Source organism: Chiloscyllium plagiosum, unplaced genomic scaffold (genome assembly GCF_037043375.1).
Source record: "Chiloscyllium plagiosum isolate Xiang-an unplaced genomic scaffold, Cpla_swu_hap1 HiC_scaffold_27, whole genome shotgun sequence".
NCBI classification, from domain to species: Eukaryota; Metazoa; Chordata; class Chondrichthyes; order Orectolobiformes; family Hemiscylliidae; genus Chiloscyllium; species Chiloscyllium plagiosum.
Window position 1 is genome coordinate 16,508,165 of NW_028270165.1, and position 24,208 is coordinate 16,532,372.

The following is a 24,208-nucleotide window of genomic DNA, read 5'->3' on the forward strand; positions in this document are numbered from 1 at the left end:
TTGTTGGTGATTGAATGTTCCCTGGAGCTTGAGATCCGGGGATTGTTTTGAATCTGATTTCTATTATGGAAATTTTAACATGATTTCTTTTAAGGTTAAGGATTTTGCAAGATTATGAAATAAACTGTTCTTTTTACAGGTCATAACTGCTTTACTATCAGTTTCTAACTAATCTCTTTTATCCTTACATAAAAGCGATTTATGGAGGACAGTTGAAGTTTTAATTTGAATCGACAAATCCTTTTAAGGCAGCTCTGGTTATTTCATGACCTATAGCATTGTAATTGAGCAATGACTGATCAGGACTACTTGGGAGGACTAGTTTTGGATTTGAATCAGGGGACTGGAACCGGGTGATTGTGGTGGATTTCAGAGTTGGGAACTGTGTGCATTTTGCATTTTGAATATTAAACACTGACTAAGTGAATTTACATATATAAATATATATTTACAAGTAAGATTCCAAAATGTATAGTTAGGAACAGGCTTTAAAGAAAAGCAAGCATCAATTTCTTGCTCCCTGTATTTGAGATTACAGGGAGCAAGAAAAATTGCAATATTTCTTGAAAAGAATCAAGGTCTAAACAAAACATTGGGTGATGAGGAATGGCCATGAGGTGGCCCTAGAGCTGTTCAGTTGGTTAAATCAGCTCAGTAATTAATCTGGTAACGTAACATGAGAAGCAGAAACAGAAGGCAAAAATAATGATAAGCCACGGTTAATGAGGTAATAAAGAAAAGGAGAAAACTAAAAGGATAAGGAAACCGGAATGGTGGCGGGCAGCATGTTGAAAATAAAGTGAGGAGAAAGGATCGGGGAGGAGATGTTAAGGGGGCTGGTAGACAGGAACAAGGATCAAGGATCAAAGTGGAAATCCCCACAGGCGGGATGTTATTACTGTGGAAAGACAGGTCACTTTAAGAGAGAGTGTCCAGATCCGAAAAAGGAAGTAAAGGCAGTGTCGTTGATGAACCTTGATGAACCTTGATGAAAAATAGGGGTGTCAGGAGTTCCTGCCCCTGGGGACCCACCAGGAACCCTTGATAAATTTAAAGGTGGGACCTTACAAAGAGGACGTAGTTTTCCTAGTCGAGACGGGGGCAGCAAGGTCATCCTTAAATTTTAAGCCCAAGGGAGTGGGAACAAAAACAAAAGTTAATTGGATTATGGCAACAGTTTTGTGGTGAGAGGCATGAAGAATCAGTTTTGCGTTCATGACGAGATATTGCCACCAAATTGGGGATCGAATTAACTGCAAAAGGTGTTATGGAATCTGTTGAGGTTCTTAAAAATGAATGTGCTCGAGCAAAACAATTACAGAAACAGAACGAGAAGTCACAAGTGACTGGTAAACAAACAGAACTGCGCGATTACAGTTTTAAAAATGTTTTAATCACTTGGTTGTGTTTCCATCCTGAATTATATAATATATATAATTAATAATTAATATTTATAATAATTCAATTGTGTTAGCCTGAATCAATATTAATTGGCAGGATTCCTTCATACATTCTCAGTGACCTGTCTTATTGATTCATGGTTAATTTAAAACATGACTGCATTAATTCATTGTTAATTAAAGAATGGAAAGCTACATTACTGGCCAGAGTGTGTGCAGGCAGTGGTAGCAATAGCCTTATTGGTAGAGGAGAGTCGGAAACTTACCTTTAGGGGAGCCTTAGTAGTCAGCACCCCACATCAGGTACGGTCAGGAGAAGAAAGGGGCATGATTAGAAGAGCTACTCTGAGGGAATGGAAAAGAGAGATCCGGTGGGTGAGGGAGTGATACCAGCCAAAAACAAATTCCCCAATGTGGACCCCCATTGGAAGGGTATGGATGAACACGATAGAGGAAAAATGAGGGACTTTCGAGAAATGGTCATTTTGGGTGTTAAAGAAGCAGCACCTAAATCTCAGAATTCTTTTAAAGCTTTTGAAGTAAGACAGGAAAAGGAGGAAGCCCCATCAGCCTTTTTACAGGGATTAAAAGAAGCCTGTAGAAAATATTCGGGAATGAATCCCAATGATCCGGTAGCACAGGGACCTTTAAAGGTCCAATTTGTAACTAAATCATGGCCGGACATACAAAAGAAATTACAGAAATTAGAAGGCTGGAGTGAAAAACAGATAGAAGATCTGTTATATGAGGCACAGAAAGTGTGTGTGAGAAGGGAAGTGGAGAAACAAAAACAAAAAGCTAAAATAATGGTTGTAGCAGTTGAAGAAATTACGACGAGAAAGTTAGAATCAGAGAACAGAGGAGGACAAGAGAGACAGAGAGCAGATGGTAGGGGAAGGAAGCAACTGGCAGGATGTTATTACTGCGGAAAAACAGGACATTTTAAAAGACAATGTCCAAGGTTCGGATGACAAAGAGAAGCGGTATCATTGATGATTTTTGATGAAGATTAGGAGAGTCAGGGGTTCCCTCCTCCTGTGACCCACCGGGAACCCTTGATAAATTTAAAGGTGGGACCTGAAGGAGAGGAAACAGTGTTCTTAGTGGATACGGGAGCAGCACGATCATCCCTAAGCTTTAGACCTAGCGGTGTTAAATTAACTAACAAAGGTCTCAAGGTTCCTGGAGTAAAAGGCAAAGAATTCTGAAATCAGAATGCAGGACAATGGCTCACAGACTCTAGGATCTTGAAATATGAGACAATCTTAATAGAACAGGATGACCTTGTGTTAGTCACAGACAGTTGCTTGAATCCAGCTGCATTTCTGTGGCGGAGAGAGGGGGGTGGCCCCTGTCAATCCAGAACATGACTGCTTTGATATTACTGAATATCAGACTAAAGTGCGAATGAACTTAAGAGACGTACCGTTGCATGCGGGAGCTCGGTTGTTTATCGACTGGTCCTCCCGGATGATTGAGGGTAAAAAGCACAATGAATATACTGTAGTAGACAGGATAGAGGGAAGCATTATCGAGGCTGAAAGACTGCCTAACGGCTGGTCAGAGTTCAATGATAAGTTTTTAACGAACTGTATTGTGGCGCTCGGCTCTTCTTTGTCTATTCTTAGGAATAAAGGCCTGTTGGTACAGACACTGCCACTCGAGTTTGCAGTACATCGAATACACCCGGGTGATTGGGTCCTAATCATGACCTGGAAAGATACCAAACTGCACCCGAGCTGGGAGGGACCATTCCTAACCCTCCTGACTAGTGAAACAGCTATTCGGACTGCTGAGAAAGGGTGGAGTCATCACACTCACGTTAAAGGTCCTGTGAATGCCCCAAAGGTGGAGTGGCACGCTCATCCTACAGACAACCCTCTGAAAGTTAAGAAAGAAAGAATGAACGGAGACAAAAGACTCTTTTAACGTTTGCTGATATATATATATATTGTTATTGATTGTAGGGGCTGTGTGACACCTAAAATGTTAAGACAGGACGGTAGGCAGAGTTCAGAGATGGGTAGATACTGGTAGAGTATTGTAATGTTAGTAGTACTAACTATTCAAGGAAGTGGGAAAAATCACTTCACTACGCTGTGCCAGAATTATGCTAAACAAAAGGGACTTGCCGACTGTTGGGTCTGTGCAGAGGTCCCACACCATGGCGAATCTGGGATCCCCACCTCGGTAATACCGCTCACTAAAAAAGAAGTATACGATGTACAATACTTTGATGTGGGTTCAAATAATACAAAGTGGAGGTTTGAAAGAAGCAAATATAGCTTTGCGGGATGGTTCCCAAGGCCAGCTCCAAAGCATCAGGGCGCTATTGATAGTCTTAGAATTTCCCCACCAAAGGAGCAGTAAATACCACCTGTTTCTGTAATCAGAATGATGCTGCACCTTTCCAACTGGGAAAATCATCTTGCGTCCACACCAGTCAAGCCACTGCCACGACCACTCCCCAAATATTAAACGGAACATATTGGGTATGCGGTCTGAAGGCCTATCCATTTATTCCCGGGGAAAAATATGTTCGTGTGATCAAATGTGTCATGTTATGAAGTTGATGAAACACTTCCCCAAAACCAGAAAGGTTGGAGTGGCTGCTGTTACCTCGCTTATATAGTCCCTCACCTCCGAATAGAAAAGCATGAGCCCAACCTGAGAAAGGAGGGGGGGATAAGACGCAAGACCAGAGAGGTCTCAGAAGGAGACCGTCTACTGTGGACACTACTCCCAATACGGCACTACAAGGGCAGGGGTGAAAATACAGAAATAGCGGTTGCCCTTGAAAATTTAATTAATGATACCACCGGCGCGATGGGAGAAACTCAATCCCAAATATCGGCCATAACCACTGAAATGATTGCCACAAGACTGACAGCTTTACAGAATCGAATGGCTTTAGACTATCTTTTGGCCGAAAAAGGGGGAACCTGTGCTCTGATTGGTAAAGAATGCTGCACCTTCATCCCAGACATCTCTTCCATAGTGGAAGATAAGGTGGAAATAGTAAATAGAGAAATTGAAGATGAACTCCGAAAAGATGAAGGATGGGGATGGGGTAACTGGAGATTGACCGGGTGGGAAAACGGTTAGTGAATTTAGGCATTTATGAGCTACTAATAATTGTAGGTTTACTGATAGGGTTTAATGTGATAAAATGAATAATGACTAAGCTGGTAATGTCTTTGTGAGGACAACAACCAATAATGGTACAAACTTAGAAGGTCAGAAATGACTAGATTGTGAACCTTGACACCATAGGGTGAAAAGAGGGCAGAACATAAGATTGCAAAAACAACAAATGGTTAAGAAAAGAAATGGGGGAATTGTTAGAAATGGGTAAAGTACGTTTTTGCAGATATAGAAAAAGCATACAGAAAAGGAGTACAGCAAGAGAACTATTAACCCTGCAGGTATTTAGGGACTTTTCAGTGTATAATTGTGGTTAATTAAATGCTAACTTTGGTGTGTAATTACTATAACAAAAAGTTCTTTTTTTAAAGTTATGCTTTCAGCAAAAAGCTGAGATAACCGAAATGTTTGAGCTATACAAAACGATACAAGTTAATGAAATGTCCGAGGGTGGAATGTACCAGCAGAATTGATTCAAAATGTTAAACCAGATTAGATTAGATTAGATTACTTACAGCGTGGAAACAGGCCCTTCGGCCCAACAAGTCCACACCGACCCACCGAAGCGTAACCCACCCAGACCCATTCTCCTACATTTACCCCTTCACCTAACACTACGGGTAATTTAGCATGGCCAATTCACCTAACCCCTGCACATTTTTTTGGATTGTGGGAGGAAACCGGAGCACCCGGAGGAAACCCACGCAGACACGGGGAGAATGTGCAAACTCCACACAGAGAGTCGCCTGAGGCGGGAATTGAACCCAGGTCTCTGGCACTGTGAAGCAGCAGTGCTAACCACTGTGCTACTGTGCCGCTCAGATCTTGACAAAATAAATGTATGTGTCAGCATTTACAGAAAGGAAGGTTGCCAACCTGGGGAAGGGGGAAGTAATAAGGGTGGAGTGCACCTGGGCAGTGGTCTGGTACAGTAAGAGAGATTGGGTAATTAGGAGTCTGGAGAGATGCCCTCACTCAGCTCAAAGGGTATAACTGTACATTAACCTAAGTTCTAATTTGCTCATTTGCTTCTGCATTTGATGCCCTTTCTTGCAAGATCGTAGGATAAATTATCTTGTTTCCAGTTTTGGTGGTCTCGTCTAAATTTTATTAAACATGTTTCTAACAATACTAACGCTCCTGACTAATGCACCTAACCTGCACATCCCTGGGCACTATGGGTAATTTAGAACTGCCAATCCATCCTAACCTGCACATCCCTACACACTATGGATAATTTTGTATTGCAAATCCCCCCCTAAAAAGGATAAAGTTAAAAATCACAACACCAGGTTGGAGACCAACAGGTGTGTTTGGAAGCACTAGCATTTGGAGCGCTGCTCCTTCATTAGGTGGTTGTCGAGAATAAGGTCATAAGACATAGAATTTATGGAAAAACATGACAATGTCCATGTCATTGAAATGACATGTTGAACAAACCTGGATTGTTCAGTCTTTCATCTTTTCAATGGGGTTGTAGGCATCATTAACATGCAAATCCCAGAACTACCTGTAAGGCACCTTCTCAAGAGAACTTAAAGTTTTATAACAAAAAGTGACATTTTAGCCCAGCTCTGCAAGTGAAGTGTAGTGCGGTGCGGTCATGAGAGAGAGAAAATGTCTATTTCCATCCTGTATGTCTCTACCTATTTGAGAACAGATGCCTTACTTCTGTTGGTGTAAGTATTGTTGTAAATCATAGCTGGGTACTAATAGTTAGATATAAGGGGGAAGAGAATTCCTCAAATAGGGCAGTATAAGAATCCTGGGAGAGCCCTATTTCTGGTTTACTTGCTAATGAACAAACATTAAACACAAGCACCTATTTATTTCAAATTTGGTTTCATTTTTCTTGTGTGATTCCCTGCTGTGACTACACTGTGCCTGGATGGTTGACAGGCTGGGAGATTGTGGGTTGGGGTTTGATTGACTGAATGTTTTATTGTTCCAGAAGGTGTAGAAGGGAACAGGGAGATCAACAGAGGACAGAGAAATCAGGACCTGAAATCTGAGCTGACACCAGACTACCCTGTGATCAGTGCTTTGATTAGCAGTGCCAACCCTCCACCTTTACCTAACTTCCCATTTGAGGACACCCTCAATATTCAGGATCCAATCCTTGTCATCCTGAAGCCATGTCTCTGTAGGAGTGTCAGATCGCAATTATTCACTTCAATGTATGTAGTCAATTCATTCACTTTTGTTACAATGCAGCACACATTCAGACACACCATTTTTAGTTTCAATTTTTGTGATCTTTAGAATCTAGTTTTGATTGCTGGTACATTTACTCTTCTTGTCCCTTTCAATTGTTCTCTGATGTTCATTTTCCACATCACTACATTACTCACTGGCCTTGATTTGGATTGGCCATAATGTCCAGGGACGTGCAGGTTAGGTGGGTTAGCCATGGGAAATACAGGGTTATAGTTTCGGAGTAATAGAAGCAGGAATAGGCCATTTGGCCCATCCAGCCGCTCCGGCATTCATTAAGATCATGGCTGATCTATCCATTCTCTCAGCTCCTCCTCCCTGTATTATCCCAACTACCCTTAATTCCCCTACCATTGCAAAAACCCATCCAACTGTGTCTTGAATATACTTAATGAAGCTGCCTCCACTGGTTCTTTGGGCAGAGAATTCCAAAGATTCACTACTCTCCAGGAAAAGCAGTTCCTCCTCATCTCTGTCCTAAATTTACTCCTCCTAATCTTGAGGCCTGGTTTCATTCACCAGCAGAAATTACTCAATAGGTAGAGCTTCATCCCCACAGTGCAATGAATTCCCACTTTCCACCAAAATCCTGGATGCAACTCATTCAGTTGCTGTCTCACAAATGCAAGATTTCATTGTAACTTCTTCTGTTCCCATTAAGGGCAAAACATCTTTGAAAGCTGCTCTGAAACTCCAGCCTTCACAATCACACTTCTGCTTTCACCAAAGATTAGAGTCATACAACACGGAAACAGCACATTTGGTCCAACTTGTCCGGCCAAACAGATATCCTAAATCAACCTAATCCAATTTGCCTGCATGTGGCTCATATCCCTCAAAGCCCTTCCTTTTCATGTACCCATCCAAATGCCTTTTAAAATTCTCCCTCACCTCAAACATATACTTTCTAGTTTTGGACCTTTCTACTTTGGCAAAAGTAACTTGGTTATTCACCCTATCCATGCCCCTTACGAACGTCTATAAGGTCACCCTTCAGCCTCCAGTGCTCGCGGGAAAATATCCCCAGCCATTTGAGTCTCTCCCTGTAGCTCGAACCCTCCAACTCTGACAGGAGCCTTAAAAATCTTTTCCGACCCCTTTCAAAGTTTCACAACATCTTTTCTATAACAGGGAGACCAGAAATGAATGCAGTCTTCCAAATGTGGACTTACAGAGCTGCAACATGACCTCCCAATTCCTGTACTCTCTGCTCTGACCAATAAAGGAAAGCATACCAAATGCCTTCTTCACTATCCTGTCTACCGGTGACTCCACTTTCAAGGAACTATGAACCTGCACTCTAAGGTCTCTTTGTTCTGCAACACTCCCCTTAACTGTGTCAGTCCTGCCTGGATTGCTTGACCAAAATGCAAACTACACACCTCTTAAACTAAACTGCCACTTCTTGGCCCATCAGCTCACCTGATCAATTCTCATTCATAGTGAACTCTGTTTCCTCTCTTATTCCTTTGAAGTTGAAAATCTCCACCCCACACACCCTCTCTCCATTCTCAGTTTGCTGAACCTAATCCCTGCTGGACCTCATCCTGAAGGGTCTGCTTCATGCTGATTAACAGGCCCACACTCGGGGGGGGGGGGGGGGGAACCTAATTGAAACAAGGAATACTGAACAGCCTGGACAGAGTGGAATTTGGAAAGGTGTTTCCATTGGTTGGAGGGATTAGAACTAGTGGGCACAGCCTTAGAGTAAAGGGAAGACCTTTCAGCATGGAGATAAGGAGAAACTTCTTCAGCCAGAGAACGGTGAATCTATGGAATTCACTGCCACAGAAGGCTGTGCAGGCCAGGTCACCGAGGATATTCAAGATTGAGATGGAGACGTTCTTGAGTCTCAAGGTGATGAAAGGTTACGGAGATAAAGTGGGAGAATGTGGCTGAGGAACCTATCAGCCATGATTGAATGGCAGAGCAAACCTTGAATGGTCCAATTTCTGCTCCGATGCCTTATGTTCTCTTGCTGTCCTGGACACACACACAGTGCATTGGAAGCAGGAGTAGGCTGTTTGGTCTTTCAAGCCTGCACCAACATTCAACAGATTATCGGCAGATTCACAACCATCGAGATGAATAGGTTGGGACTTGTTCACTGGATCACAGGAGGTTTAGAGGTGACCTGACAGAGGTTTATAAAATCACGAGGGGCAGAGATGAGGTGACCGCTGGTATCCTTTCCCTAAGGTGGGGGTTTCAAGATTAGGCAGCAAATTTGAAGGTGCGAGGAGAAAGGATTTTAAAAAGGCGGGGGGGGGGGGGGCACTTTTCTTTTTTACACAGAGTGGTTTGTATGTGGAATGAATGTGGATGCAGGTTGAGTAACAACATTTAAAAGACATTTGGATAAGTATATGAATAGGAAAGGTTCGGAGGAATATGTGCCAATCACAGGTAGGTGGAATTAGTTTAGTTTGTGAATATAGTCGGCCTTAGACTAGTTTGACTAAAGGGTCTGGTTTTGTTGGTGTCTGACTCTGTAACTGTTCTATACTGGGGTTAAATCATTTACTTGCCTTCCCCCAGAAACATCCACTTCTTTGGTGTTCAAAAATCAGATGAACTCAGCCTTGAATAATATTCAATGACCCCCTAACGCAGGAAGACATCCCCACTTCTGAACGCAATTCCTCTTGTTAATATACCCCTTGCCTTGCTGATTGCTTGCTGCACCTATCCAGGCAAAAGTGAGGACTGTAGATGCTGGAAATCAGAGTCTAGATTAGAGTGATGCTGGAAAAGCACAGCCGATCAGGCAGCATCTGAGGAACAGGAAAAATCGACATTTCAGGCAAAAGCTCTTCACCTGCACCTGTCTGACAACTGGCAGTGACTGGTGTAGAAGGATGCAGAGGCCCCTTTATACATCCACACATCATTCCTGATGAAGTGCTCAGGAACGAAATGTCAACTTTCCTGGTCCTCGGATGCTGCCTGACCTACTGCCTTTTTCCAGCCCCACACTTTAACTCTAATCTCCAGCATCTGCAGTTCTCACTTTCTCCACATCCCAATATATCACCATTTAAACAATACATCCCCTTTCTGCTTTTTTTTTCACAGCAATGGCTATAACTTCACATTGAGATACTGCATTTGTCACGTGTTTGTAAATTGTGGTCTTCTCTACATTGGGAAAACCAAGTGTAAACTTGGGGAACAGTTTGGCGAGCATCACAGCTGGGTCTGCAGAGGCTGACCAGACCTCCCAGTCACCACTCATTTTAATTCCCCTTCCCACTCCCTTTCTGACAAGAACATCTTAGCCTTCCTCTATTGCCACAACGAACCAAACCGCAAATTGGGGGAACAACACCCCATCTTCCGCCCGGGCAGCCTACAGCCTGTAGGACTCAACATCAAGTTCTCCAATTTCAAATAACCTCCCTTTCCATCCCCCGACTCCCTTCTCAGCCCCGTGCCCCTCATTTCCACTTCTCCCTTTCATTAACCTGATTTCTTTCACCCATTGACTCATCAGGCCGTAACCTCTCCCTGTCTTCACTTATCCCCACTTTAGACCCCTGCCCCAGCACCCATCCCCAGTCCTGAAGAAGAATTACACCCAAAACATCAACTTCTCCACTTCCTGATGCTTCCTGGTTTGCTGTGTCGTTCCAGCCTCCTGCCTGTCTATTTTGCCAATTGAGACACAGACCTCGACCATGTTTCCAGAGTCTGTCCCCTCCCTGGGTTTACTCCCTTTCCTTTCAGTTCCTGCAAATCAACAATTGAATCCCAGAATGAAAACGAAACGGAAAAGGGGGCGAGAAAAGAGAGTGCTGTACTCACAGATCTTAGACAGAGGAAGGAATTTGCAGTCTGGGTGAAGCTAAATGTTGATTCAGAAAGAGAGGAGCAGGAGTAGCAGCTTCAGAAACTCATGGTCCAACTTCCGCATTCAGACAATGCTGTGGCTCTGATTGGCAGGAGAACCATTCTCCTTCCGGTCCTCCAGGGTTCCCTACTGGGCCATCAAAGGAAGGTCGCGAGCCTTTTTTTGCGGAACGCGATGAGCATGCCCAGAGTTTTGCTGATACCGGTGGGCATACGCACTGCGTTGCTGACACCGGGTAACATGCGCAGTATGCTCACTGGGGATGCTGCTGTTACTGTCAGATTTTAAGAGGCCAAATGCCAATGGGTAAAAAAGGGGTTGAGGCACAATTTGTTTTTTCGCTGTGGTTCGACACTTCATTGCTTTTGCATTCTGTCTGGCTGCTCAACTTTTGTATGTCTTTTCACCACGTTGGGGGGCGAGTCCAGAACTGGAGTGCATGGGTTTAGGGTGAGAGGGGAAAGGTTTCTGAGGGGTAACCTTTTTGCACAGACAGTGGTGCGTGTCAGCCAGAGGAATTGGTGGAGGCTAGTACGTATGATAATATTTAAAATGCATCTGCATGGGGATATGAATAGGACAGATTCGGAGGGATAAGGGGCCAAATACTGGCAAATGGGTCACTAGATTAATTCAGGATATCTGGTCGGCATAGACCGAAGGGCATGTTTCTGTGCTCTGTGACGCTATTTCTAGATAGTTGGAACAACTTCATTAGGCCATTCACCCCTTACAGTCAAGATCAGAGTGGTGCTGGAAATGCACAGCAGATCAGGCAGCATCCAAGGGAGCAGGAAAATCGACGTTTCAGACAAAAGCCTTAAATGCTGCCTGACCTGCTGTGCTTTTCCAGCAACACATTTTCAACTCTGATCTCCAGCATCTGCAGTCCTCACTTTCTCCATTTTTAACCCCTCCCGACTCCCAGGTAGAGTCATCACCATCCATTTTCTCTGTGTGTGTGTCCTTTGAAGGGCTTGATACAGCGGTCAACGCTGGTTCGAGGCATGAGAAAGGACGGGTGTGGTGGGGGCTGGGGAGAAAAGAGACAGAATGGATGGGGGACAGAGAGAAACTGTGGGGGGGAACAGAGAGAGAGAGAATAAGTGGGGTTGATAGAGAGATTGGGCGGGGGAGAGAGAGTGGGCGTGGCGGAGAAGTGGGAGATGGCACAGGGCAGGGTGATACTAGGCACACAGATACACAAGATGATCACTGAGCCATCAGTTAGCCAACTTGACACACAAGATGGCCGCCAGATGACAATACGGAGAGAAACAGCAGAGCTGATACAGACACTGCCTGGGGCCACCAGAATGCCAGCACAATGGACTCACAACCCAGGTGATTAGTTTAAGGCGGGTGGGGGAGAGAATACACATGAGTAATGAACACTGCCCGCCGAATTGTCTGGGTCCAGCCAACACCCATTATAGAAGTGCTAACAGCTTGATACAGACTCAATACCAAATGCTAATAGCCAGGGCTGCAGGAATCCCCCTTCTCAGGAAGAGCAATTAGCGCCCATTACTACAACAATGGATTTCCATGCAGACATTGAAATGGACAATATCTGCACTGAAACTGACAACGACTGTGCGGAAATTAACAAAGGCTGTGCCTGAACTGACAAAGACTGTACCGAAACTATCAACAATTCTACAAGGATTACCATAAACAAATCATGTTACAAAGACAATAATCCCATCCCTGACCGATTGGATCATAAGATGTATAAAAATTTCTTGACGTGTGCGCCAGGTCGAGAGAATTCTCGCAGCTGACACTGTTCGGTTGGTGCCTTTCTCTCCCCGGAGCCACGGTATTTCCTCGTGCAATAAACTCTGTCATTGAACCTCAATTCTGAATCCGAGCCTAGTGTTTTTCCCCACAACAGGGGAGAGAGAATGGGCGGGGGTGGCAGATGGTGGGGGGAGGGAGGGAGAGAGAGAGAATGGATAGAGAGGAGATGGTGGAGGCCTGGAAGAATAGAAATGGGACAGAGGGTGTGGTGAGAGAATAGATGGGGGCAGAAGGTGTGGTGGAGAGAGAATAGATGGGGCAGAGGGTGTGTAGAAGGACTGGTCAGAAGGCCGAGGGTGAGGAATGAAATGACAGGGTTGCAGAGGGTTGCGTGAGAGAGAATGGTCAGGCTGTTTGAAGTATAGAGGGAGAATGGACAAGAAGCTGGGGATGGAAAGAGAATGGACAAGGGGCGCTGTGGATGGCGGGGGAGAATAGACAGTGGGATCTGTGGGTGATGGGGGAATGGACAGGGAGAGCTGTGGCTGGCCAAGATCAAAAAATTTGATGACAGTAAACATTTATCAGATTGTTTCTGGAACAGAAAAACTTGCACTGGCGTCTCCCAGAAGAGGGGTGTCTCGTATGTATTCCTTCAATTTGTTTTAAAATAATTGTTATGTATCTTAATTGTTAAGGTGTACCTGGCACCCAGAGAGATGGCTGTGGTTGTTGGAGGTCAGTCACCTCAGTTCCAGGACCGTCTCTGCAAGAATTCATAGGGTAGTGTCTTAGGCTCAACCATCTTCATCAATGACCTTCTTCCATCATAAGGTCAGAGGAGGTGATATTCACCAATAATTGCACGATGTTCACAATTCCTCACAAACTGAAGCAGTTCAGTTTGAAATGCAACAAGATCTTAACAATATCCAATGGGCTGATGAGTGACAAGTAACATTTATGCCACGCCAATGCCAAACAATGACTCATCCCAAAAAGAGATAATCTGACCACTGCCCCGTGATATTTAACAGTGTTACTCTCACTAAACACCCCACTATCAACATCCTTGGGGTTTACCATTGACCAGAAACTCAACTAGACTAAGAACAGACAGAATGGCAACAAGTGCAGGCAACAAGTCAGGAATATTGTGGCAAGAACCTCCCCAAATCCTGCCCATCTTCTACAAGGCAGTAGTCAACAGTATGGAGGAGAAAGTGAGGTCTGCAGACGCTGGAGATCAAAGCTGAAACTTTATTGCTGGAACAGCACAGCAGGTCAGGCAGCATCTAGGGAACAGAAGATTCGACGTTTCGGGCACATGCCCTTCTTCAGTAGTCAACAGTATAACGGACTACTCTCTCACCAGCTTGGATGGGTGCGGCTTCAACAACATTCAAAAAGCTTGATACCATCCAGGACAAAGTCGCCTGCCTGATTGGCACCATCTCCACATACATCCACTCCCTCTGCCCCACTGTTCAGAAGCAGGAGTGCATATGATCTACAAGACACAACACAGAAATTCACCAAAGATCCTTAGAAAATACCTTCCAAACCAACAACCACTTCCATCTAGAAAGATCAGGCAACAGATACTTAGGAACACAACCTCTTGCAAGTACCCCTCCAAGCCACTCACCATCTTGACTTGGAAATATATTGCTGTTCCTTCAGTGTTGCTGGGTCTAAATCCTGGAATACCCTCCGTAAGGACATTATGGGTCACCGTCCAGCGTGTGGACCACAGCAGTTGAAGAAGGCAGGTCACCATTACCTTTTCAAGCGGAACTAAATGCTGGCCAGCCAGCAAAGCTCATGTACCATGAATAACTTTTAATAAATGGTTGGAATCTGCAAACTAAAAACAAATCAGTGTTCAGGTGGATTTGGTTCTGGATTAGTGGTGCTGGAAGAGCACAGCAGTTCAGGCAGCATCAAAGGAGCTTTGAAATCGATGTTTCAGGCAAAAGCCCTTCATCAGGAATAAAGGCAGTGAGCCTGAAGCGTGAAGAGATAAGCGAGGGGAGGGTGGGGGTGGGGAGAGAGTAGCATAGAGTAAAATGGGTGAGTGGGGGAGGAGATGAAGGTGATAGGTCAGGGAGGAGAGGGTGGAGTGGATCGGTGGAAAAGGAGCTAGGCAGGTCGGACAAGTCCGGACAAGTCATGGGGACAGTGCTGAGCTGGAAGTTTGAAGAGCTTCAGGGCAGAGGAAATGACCTGGGAGTTGCAGTGGGAGAGGGACTCCCTGAGATTCTTGTAGAGAGAGGAGGAAAACTTCTTCAAGGCAGGCATGATTTGGTCCTTATTTGAGGACGGACAAAGAGCGATATACTGACACTGAATTGGAAATAGAGTTTCGAGTTAAACATCTGTAGTGTTTCACTCAGTGGATCAATTGAAAATCGATTAAAGATTGTCTCCTGGCGTGTGTGTCATGAACACATGTAAAAGGACCGTTAAGAAGGCATATGGGACTCTTGATTTCATCTCGTTCATGGCTGATGTCCTACCCACAATCCCATGCGACCCAGATACTGCTCTATCTGCTGTGAGCAATGTTCATGGTGCGCATGTGTGAGATCGGTATGGGGCCCCGTCCCTCGTCGTTCTGATGGACGGTGCGACCAACCTTTGGGAATCCCAGGAGGACCGGAAGGAGTCTGGTCCTCCTGCCAAATAAAACCCCCGCCATTGTCTGAATGCGGAAGTTTGACCATGAGCTTCTGAAGCTCTTCTCTCGCTAAATGAAGATTGAGTTTCAGTACATCCTGCATCTTCCTTTCTCTGTTTAACATCTGGAGTACCGCACTCTCTTTTCTCGCCCCCTTTCCCATTTCTTTTCTTATCCTTGGGTTCAGCTGTTGGTTTGTAGGAGCTGAGGGAAAAAGGAAGGGACAGACTTTGGAAAAGGTTGGTTTAGATCTGTGCCTGTTAATGTTTGACAGGCTTTGTTTCCTGAGCTTGATACATTCACTTGTCTGGCAAAAAAGGATGGCCTCTTGATCCATGTTGGGGATGGAAGTGGATTATGCTGTGGGTGACTTGCTCGTAGTAGTCCAATAAGCATTGGATAAGTAATCATGACACACAAACCTTGAGTTATTGACTGTTTATTCGGGAGCTCACGGGGAGAGCCAAGTCGACCTAATAGTCACAAGTCACTCCGACGAGAAACAGAGAGTTATGTGATTATATAGGTTACAGTCATTTAACAATTAGCAAACTGTTAATTGCAGGATATTGAGTAACTAAGTCACATTGCCCAGCGACGTAGTGTCTGGACAGTGTTGGTCAGTAGCTGATAAGTGTGCAATGGGTCCTTGCAAAGAGAAGGATATTCCCATGCAAGGAAAGAATTTGTTTATCAGGTAGCAGTACAGCTGCAAGGCCGAGTGTCTCTGTTGAGTCTGGGAATTAAGGGTAGTTGGGACAATGCAGGGAGGAGGAGGTCAGACAATGGATAGATCATCCATGATCTTAATGAATGGTGGAGCAGGCTGGAAGGGCCAAATGGCCTATTCCTGCTTCTATTACTATGAAACTATAACCCTGCATTTCCCATGGCTAACCCACCTAACCTGCACATCCCTGGACACTGTGGCCAATTTAGCATGGCCAACCAAATCATGGCCGGTGAACAATGTAGTGATGTGGGAAATGAACAATAGAAAGGGACAAGGAGAGGAAATGTATCAGCAATCGAAACTGAATACTAATGTCACAAAAATTGAAATGATACATGGTGAGTCTGAATGTGTGCCGCATTGTAACAAAAGTGAATGAAATAACTGCACACATTGGAAGTGAATAATTATGGTCTGAGACTCCTTACAGAGTCATGGATTCAGGATGGCAAGGATTGGATCCTGGATATTGAGGTGTAGTCAGATGGGAAGCGAGGTAAAGGCAGAGGGTTGGCACTGCTCACCAAAGCACTGAGCACACGGTGGTCTGGTGTCAGCTCGGGTTTCAGGGCCTGATTTCTCTGTCCTCTGATCTCCCTGTTCCCACGGAATAAGATGTCGGTCTGTCCTCAGCTTTGCTGGACTTCTGCTGAAGCTTTCACGCCTCTTTTACAGCTTCCAGAACAAGAAAACATTCAGTCAATCGAAAGCAAACCTACAATCTCAGCCTGTCACCCATCCAGACACAGAGTGTAGTCACAGCAGGGAATCAAACAAGGAAAAATGAAACAATCAGAAATAAATAAATGCTTAATGTTTGTTCATTAGAAAGTAAACCAGAAATAGGGGTCTCACAGGATCCTGAGAGTGCCCTACTTGAGGAATTCTCTCTCCCTAGATGTAACTATTAGTATTGTTGGGGCAAAGTAACTCGTGTGTCAAACCGTTTAAAGCAAAGTAGTCAGGAGAGGAGACCTTGAGCAATTAACTAGCTTTATTCATTGCCATGGGGAATACCTCTTAGTTCAAAACAAAGTCTGACGTATTCCAATAAAATACGGAATGTTACAAGTTTTATGTAAAACACAAGCCCCACTCTCCATTAATTATACAACTGAGGGGCAGTTGTGAGGTTCACATACATTGTCCAGACCTACACTTCCTAATGCCTGCAAAACTGAATATTTTCTTATCCTGCATGTTCAGCTAGGCTTGAATTACTAATAAGGGACAGAGAGAACCAATCCATCATTCTATGAAGCAGAACAGTCCAATGGCCTGAGGAGCAGAGACAGCCTGCAGCTACAAGGTCAGGCTATCAAAACAGAATTCCTTAGCCAGGGCTCAGACAGCATTCTGTTAACAGTCTACATTTTCTTCTAAACATTGCTTTGTGATAAAATGGCTTCCACGCAGTTTTGTGTCAATTTTGATCAAATTCTCCCACAATCCCTCCTTTTTATTAAAAAGAGGAGATTGGGGGTGTCAGCAAAAGGGGGATTATACCCAGAGCCAGGGGGATTGTCAGGAGGTAGTGTTGGGAGATCGGACTGTTAGTCCTCGGGTTCAGTAAGGACAGGGGCAGAAGGCTCCAGGGATTGGGAATCATCATCAGGGATTTCATCAGGAAGGGGAAATCTTGGCCACTGGAGAGGAGGCCACAACAGTGAACTGAGCCGAGCACAGGATTTTCTGCGGGGTGACTTTGATTTCCAATCGAGCAGTTCCAAAGGCAGGGGGAAAGAAAGCTTCAAGTTGCTCAAATTACATAAGGGCTTGCTTGGTACGAATTTGGGATGGATGGGGATATGGGCACATAGCCAGCAGCTAGAGTGGTTGACCTTCTGCGCATAAAGAAAAGTATTAAAAGTTTGTGCGAAGATTTGTAGCTCGGGTGCTCGTTGTTGTGGTTCTGTTCGCCGAGCTGGAAGTTTTTGTTGCAAACGTTTTGTCCCCTGGCTAGGCGACATCATCAGTGCTTGGGAGCCTCCTGCGAAGCGCTTCTTTGATGTTTCCTCCGGTGTTTATAGTGGTCTGTCCCTGCCGCTTCCGGTTGTCAGTTTCAGCTGTCCGCTGTAGTGGTTGGTATATTGGGTCCAGGTCGATGTGTTTGTTGATGGAGTTTGTGGATGAATGCCATGCCTCTAGGAATTCCCTGGCTGTTCTCTGTCTGGCTTGCCCTATGATAGTAGTGTTGTCCCAGTCGAATTCATGTTGCTTGTTGTCTGCGTGTGTGGCTACTAAGGATAGCTGGTCATGCTAAATTACCCATAGTGCCCAGGGATGTGCAGGTTAGGGTGAATTGGTCATGCTAAATTACCCACAGTGCCCAGGTATGTGTAGGTTAGGGTGGATTGGTTGCTAAATTACCCATAGTGCCCATGGATGTGCAGGTTAGGGTGGATTGGTCATGCTAAATTACCCATAGTGCCCAGGGATGTGCAGGTTAGGGTGTATTGGTGATCCTAAATTACCCATAGTGCCCAGGGATGTGCACGTTAGGGTGGATTGGCTATGCCAAATTCCGCATAATATCCAGGGGTGTGCAGGTTAGGTGTAGTACTCAGGGTTAAATGTAGAGCAGTGGGGGTGGGGGAATGGGTATGGGTGGGTTACCCTTGGGAGGGTCAGTGTGGACCCGTGGGTCAGGGTAGCCTGCTTCCCCACTGTGGGGATTCCCTGAAGGGAAGGGATTCTCCTCCCCTTCTGCTGCAGGGCCGCACAGGTGCAGTGAGGGGGCCCACTGTCCACCTCGCCCCGCCCCTTTACCGTCACCTTTCCCCGCCCCTTTAATGACGTCACAAGGCAGAAGTGGCCCTGTCAGTTTGAGTGACACTCCCTCCCTCTGGGCAACTCCTCAACCAGGGAGGTCCGGAGAGACGGGAGGCGGAGAAGTCTGTTCCCTTGGTAGAACAGGAGTGAATTCAGGGAGGGAGCAGTCTCCGCAAATTCAGGTAGGTTTCTTAATTATCCCAGCGAAGAGGGACGGAAGAATAGAGATTGGAAAGGGGGAGGGGTGGACATTTTTTCTGTTTTGATGTTTAAAATGCACCCGATTCCCACCAGTAACTGCAACAGGTACAAGTACAGCACTTGCAATATTCCTCATTGCAGCTTCAAGCCGATTATGCATCCTCTGTTCTTCCTCCACCTTGGCTCCAGCACATTCAGCTTCCTTCCCTCATTCCCATCCCCCCGCCCTGATGTCCAAGCTGACCCGCAAAAGTTCCTCCATTCTTTCTCCAGTGTCTTTTGTGGGTTTTGAAAACTTTCTCAATCCTTTAATTGAGTAGATGAGTTGGGAAGTTATGTTGTAGCTGCACCAGGTTAGGCCACTTTTGGAATGTTGTGTGCAGTTCTGGTCTCTCTGCTAGAGGAAGGATGTTGTGAAACCTGAAAGGATTCAGAAAAGATTGACAAGAATGGTGTCAAGGTTTGAGCTGAACAGGGTTGGGCTGTTTTTCCTTCGAGCGCCAGAGGCTGAAGGGTGACCCGACAGATTTCTATAAAATCATGAGGGGCATGGATAGGATAAATAGACAAGGTGTTTTCCCTGGGATGGGGGAGTCCAGAACTACAGGGTAATAGGTTTAGGGTGAGGGTGTGGGGAAGATTTAAAAGAGACCTTTGGGGCAATGCCTATGTTGAGGGTAGTGCATGTAAGGAATGAGCTGCCAGAGGAAGTGGTGGAGGCTGGTACAATCACAACATTTAAAAGGCATCTGGATGTGTAAATGAATAGGAAGGGTTCTATTTTTTTACATTGGCAGCTCTCAGAATGAACAGGATGTCTGTCACTCCTGTGTATTTTAAAAAAAATCTTTTTTCCTTTTAACCCCCACGATACCGCCTAACTGCGGTAGTGCTTATTTTTTCCCCAGAACCCATGTTGTGTGTGCGCAGGTGTGAGACACAGTGAGAGACACAAGGTGTATGAATCTTTATTCAATTTCCACCACCAGGAAGAAAGGAAACACCCGAGTGGCCAATGACAAGCAGTGCCCTTCACAAATAGGAAGGGTTTACAGGGATATGGGCCAAGTGTTGGTAAATGGGACCAGATTGATTTAGGATATCTGATCAGCATGGATGAGTTGGACCAAAGGGCCTGTTTCTGTGCTGTACATCTGGTAGACAGTGGTCCTCAAAATTCTGTTCCCATTAGGCTTTCCCTTAACTCTCTTGCAAATGGTCTTGGTGACAGTATGAGATTCTGAAAAGAAGCAGGACCCATAAATGCGCAAGGGAAGGATTCCGTACATGGAGATGGGTATAGTTACTTATGCCGCATAAGGCCTGCTGTATCCCAGCCAGTGGAACGCAAGCTGTTTGTCTATACGGGCAGGAGGTATATGGCCCTTTGTCTCACAGGAGTGGGTGAGACAAGTCTCAAATAGGCAGGAGATGTTATGTGGAACATACACACCCATAGCTGGTTCCATTAAAGCAATTCTCATACGACCCTGCAGAAGAGTTAAAAGACATCAGCAAACAGGTGGCAGGAGGGCTCATACAGTATTGGAAAACTTATCCTTAAGCATTTTGACTAAAATGTTTAATTTTGAATTATACAACACATTTGCTGCACAATAGCAAATAGGCAGGGAGAGTAAGACAATTAAGAACGTTTGCCTGAACATCAGTGAATCTGTATAAACAGGACACCGAGTGATAACATTCATGGCTGTGCCTTTGTGAAATTAATAACAATGTTTGATTCTGACCTCAAAATGAAACTCGCTACAAATTGACTTCTCCCTTGAATTATTGTCCTTCACTATTATCTGTCTAGTTCAGTACATGCAGTGCTTTTGTTAACTTTTTGTGTTTGTGACAGTATAGTCTTTGTAAACTTGTGTATAAAGGTAGTCTTCTAAGAGAAAGTGAGGACTGGAGGTCAGAGCTGAAAATGTGTTGCTGGAAAAGCGCAGGAGGTCAGGCAGCATCCAAGGAGCAGAAGCTCATGCCCGAAACGTCGATTCTGCTGCTCCTTGGATGCTGCCTGACCTGCTGCACATTTCCAGCAACACGTTTTCAGCTATAAAGGTAGTCTGTTTGTGATAGTACAACAGAGTAGCCTGCCAGGGCTCTTGAAGGAAGAACAATGTCCTACTCTCCTGGGTTATTAGAATCCAGTTAGCCTGGCTTATAGGTATCAGTGTTATGTTGTTACAGTGATGCTATTAGTAAATTAAAGGGATGATTAAAATTAAACTAAAACTGTCTGCAAGAGTTTTTGTAAAATTCCAGACTACCAAAGGTACAATCTCCGGGATGAACCAAGAAAGGCTTACAAGTTGAGTTCATAAGGAATTCCTTGGGCCGTCTCAAATCTGTACTTCATCAAGAGTTCTTCATTACTATTACCAACAAAGTGCGATCCATTGTCCAAGCTAATGCACGCAGGTATACCGAAGCAGGGAATAATTTCCTTAAGCAAAATCTTCACAGTCTCAGCAGCAGTGTTAGGGGAAGGGTAGACTTCAATCCACTTAGAAAAAACATCAACAATAAGCTAAACATATTTATAACACTGACATTTCTGCAACTCAATGAAGTCCAGTTGAAGTGTCTCAAAGGGACCCTCCGGCAAGGGAGTTCTACCCGGAGTGCAAGGCAAGCCTTTTCCGGGGTTATGTTCCTGACAAATAAGACACTGGCTGCTAACCCTTTGAGCTCGTTGTTGGAGGCGGGGATGCCACCAAGCCGTCAGGAGAAAGAGTGCGACCGAACGGGCACCATCGTGAGTTGCATAATGTACACAGTCAATAACCCATAGAGCAAGATCATCAGACATACAAGTTTAACCCACAGGAGGAGTCCAGAGTTGGAATTGTCCTCCTGCCTGTCAGACCCCCCCCCCCCCCCCCATTGTCTAAATGCAGAAGTTGGACCATGAGCTTCTGAAGCTGCTATTGCTCCCCTCTCTCTCTCTGAATGAAGATTGAGCTTCACCCCAGACTGCAATGCCCTTCCAGTGTCCAACATCTCTGAGCACGGTACTCTCTTTTCTCACCACCTTTTTCCAGATGGTGAAGGGAGGTGATTTGAAATTGGAGAACTCAATGTTGATCCTCAGGGCTGCAGGCTGCCCAGGCACAAGATGAGGTGTTGTTCCTCCAATTTGCAGTTTGCTTTGTTGTGGCAATGGAAGAGGCCAAAGATGGTCATATTGGGAAGGGGAATTAAAATGAGTGGTGACTGGGAGGTCCAGTCAGCTTCTGTGGACCCAGCTGCGATGCTCGGCGAACCATTCCCCAAGTTTATACTCAGTCTCCACGATGTAGAGAAGACCACAGTTGGCAACCACATGGCAAATGGAGTGCCACAATGTAAAGTTACAGCCTTTGCTGTGGAAAAAAAAGCAGAAAGGAGGTGAATTTCCGATGCTGGAGATCAGAGTCGAAAAGTGTGGTGCTGGAAAAGCACAGCAGGTCAGACAGCATCCGAGGAGCAGGAGAGTTGATGTTTCAGGCACCAGCCCTTCATCAGGAATAATGTGTGGATGTGCAAAGGGGCCTCAGCGTCCTCCTACACCAGTCACTGCCAGTTGTCAGACAGGTGCAGCAAGCAATCAGCAAGGCAAGTGGTATATTAGCAAGAGGAATTGAGTTCAGAAGTGGGAATGTCTCCCTGCAGTTAGAGGGTCATTGAATATATTCAAGGCTGAACTCATCTGATTTTGGAACAACAAAGAAGTGGATGTTTGTGGGGGAAGGCAAGAAAATGGTTTCAAGACCAGTCCAGAATAGTTAGTCAGACAGCACAGAAACAGACCCTTCAGTCCAACTAGTCCATGCTGACTATATTCAGAAACTAAGCTAGTCCCACCTAGATTGGGCCATATCCCTCCGAACCTTTCCTATTCATGTACTTATCCAAATGTTAAGTTGTAGAACGAAGAGACCTTGGAGGGCAGGTTCATAGTTCCTTGAGAGCAGAGTCTCAGGAACATAGTGAAGAAAGCGTTTGGGATGCTTTCCTTTATTGGTCAGAGCATTATGTACAGGGGTTGGGAGGTCATGTTGCAGCTGTACAGGACATCGGTGAGACGACATTTGGAATACTGCATTCAGTTCTGGTCTCTCTGCTAGAGGAAAGATGTTGTGAAACTTTGACAGGAGTTGGAAAAGATTTACAAGGCTGTTGCCAGAGTTGGAGGGTTTGAGCTGCAGGGGAAGGCTGAATAGGCCAGAGATATTTTCCCTGGAGCATGAGGGGCTGATGTTTAGGGGTAAGAATAAATTATACAAGAGGGATGGGTTGCACCTTAAAGGTGGGGGACCAGCATTCTGGCAGGTAGGTTTGCCACTGCAACACAGCTGCGTTTAAACTAAATAGCAGGGGGGGGGGGGGTAGAGGGGACAAACTGGAAGTTTAAGAAGAAAGTTAGAACAAGATAAGTCAAAAAAGACAATGGAATCAATGGAGCAGAAAACTCAAAAGAAAAGGATCATGCCATAAGGTCAAGTGAAATAGGGATTGATAGGAAGGGTGAGGGGAGTAACAAATTAAAAATATTAAATATGAATGCACGAAGCATTAGAAATAAGGTGGAAGAGCTTGAAGCTCATTTGGAAATTGGCAGTTACGATGATGTGGGGATAACTGAGATGTGGCTTCAAGTGGACAGAGCCTGGGAAATGAATATTCAAGAGTATACGTGCTATCATAAGGACAGACTAACTAGCAGAGGGGGTGGGGTAGCCTTGTTGGTAAGGAATGATATTCAGTCCCTTGCATGGGGGGACCAGAATCAGGGGATGTAGAGTCAGTATGGCGAGAACTGAGAAATTCTAAGGGTAGAAAGACCCTAATGGGAGTTATCTACAGGCCCCCAAACAGTAGCTTGGATGTAGTGTGTAAGTTGAATAAGGAGCTGAAATTGGCCTGTCACAAAGATATTAGTACAGTTGTTATGGGGGATTTCAACATGCAGGTAGACTGGGAGAATCAGGATGGTACTTGACCCCAAGACAGGGAGTTTGTGGAGTGCCTCTGAGATGGATTCTTAGACCAGCTTGTGCTGGAGCCTACCAGGTGTTGTGCAACAAATCGGATTTGCTCAGGGACCCCGAAGTAAAGGAGCCATTAGGAGGTGGTGACCACAATACAATAAACTTTAATCTGAAGTTTGAAAGGGAGAGGGTAGAATCGGAAGTGACAATATTTCAGTTGAATAAGGGAAGCTATGGAGGTATGAGGGAGGAGCTGGCCAATGTTCAATGGTGCAATCCCCTAGCAAGGATGGCAGTGGAGGAACAATGGCAGGTATTTCTGGGTATAATGCAGAAGATGCAGGATCAGTTCATTCCAGAAAGGAAGAAAGGTCCTAAGGAGAGGAAGGGGTGGCCGTGGCTGACGAGGGAAGTTAAGGACCATGTAAAGACAAAGGGGAAAAAGTATAACATAGCAAAGATGAATGGGAAATCGGAGGACTGGGA

The 24,208-nt window shown here is 45.0% G+C and overlaps 1 long non-coding RNA gene across 1 annotated transcript in view; it reads right to left on the reverse strand.

Annotated features, from left to right (window-relative positions):
- The window catches only part of LOC148143247 (uncharacterized), a 229,622-nt gene that overhangs the window by 139,210 nt on the left and 66,204 nt on the right, over positions 1-24,208 (reverse strand). The gene's annotated exons all lie outside the window — the stretch shown is intronic.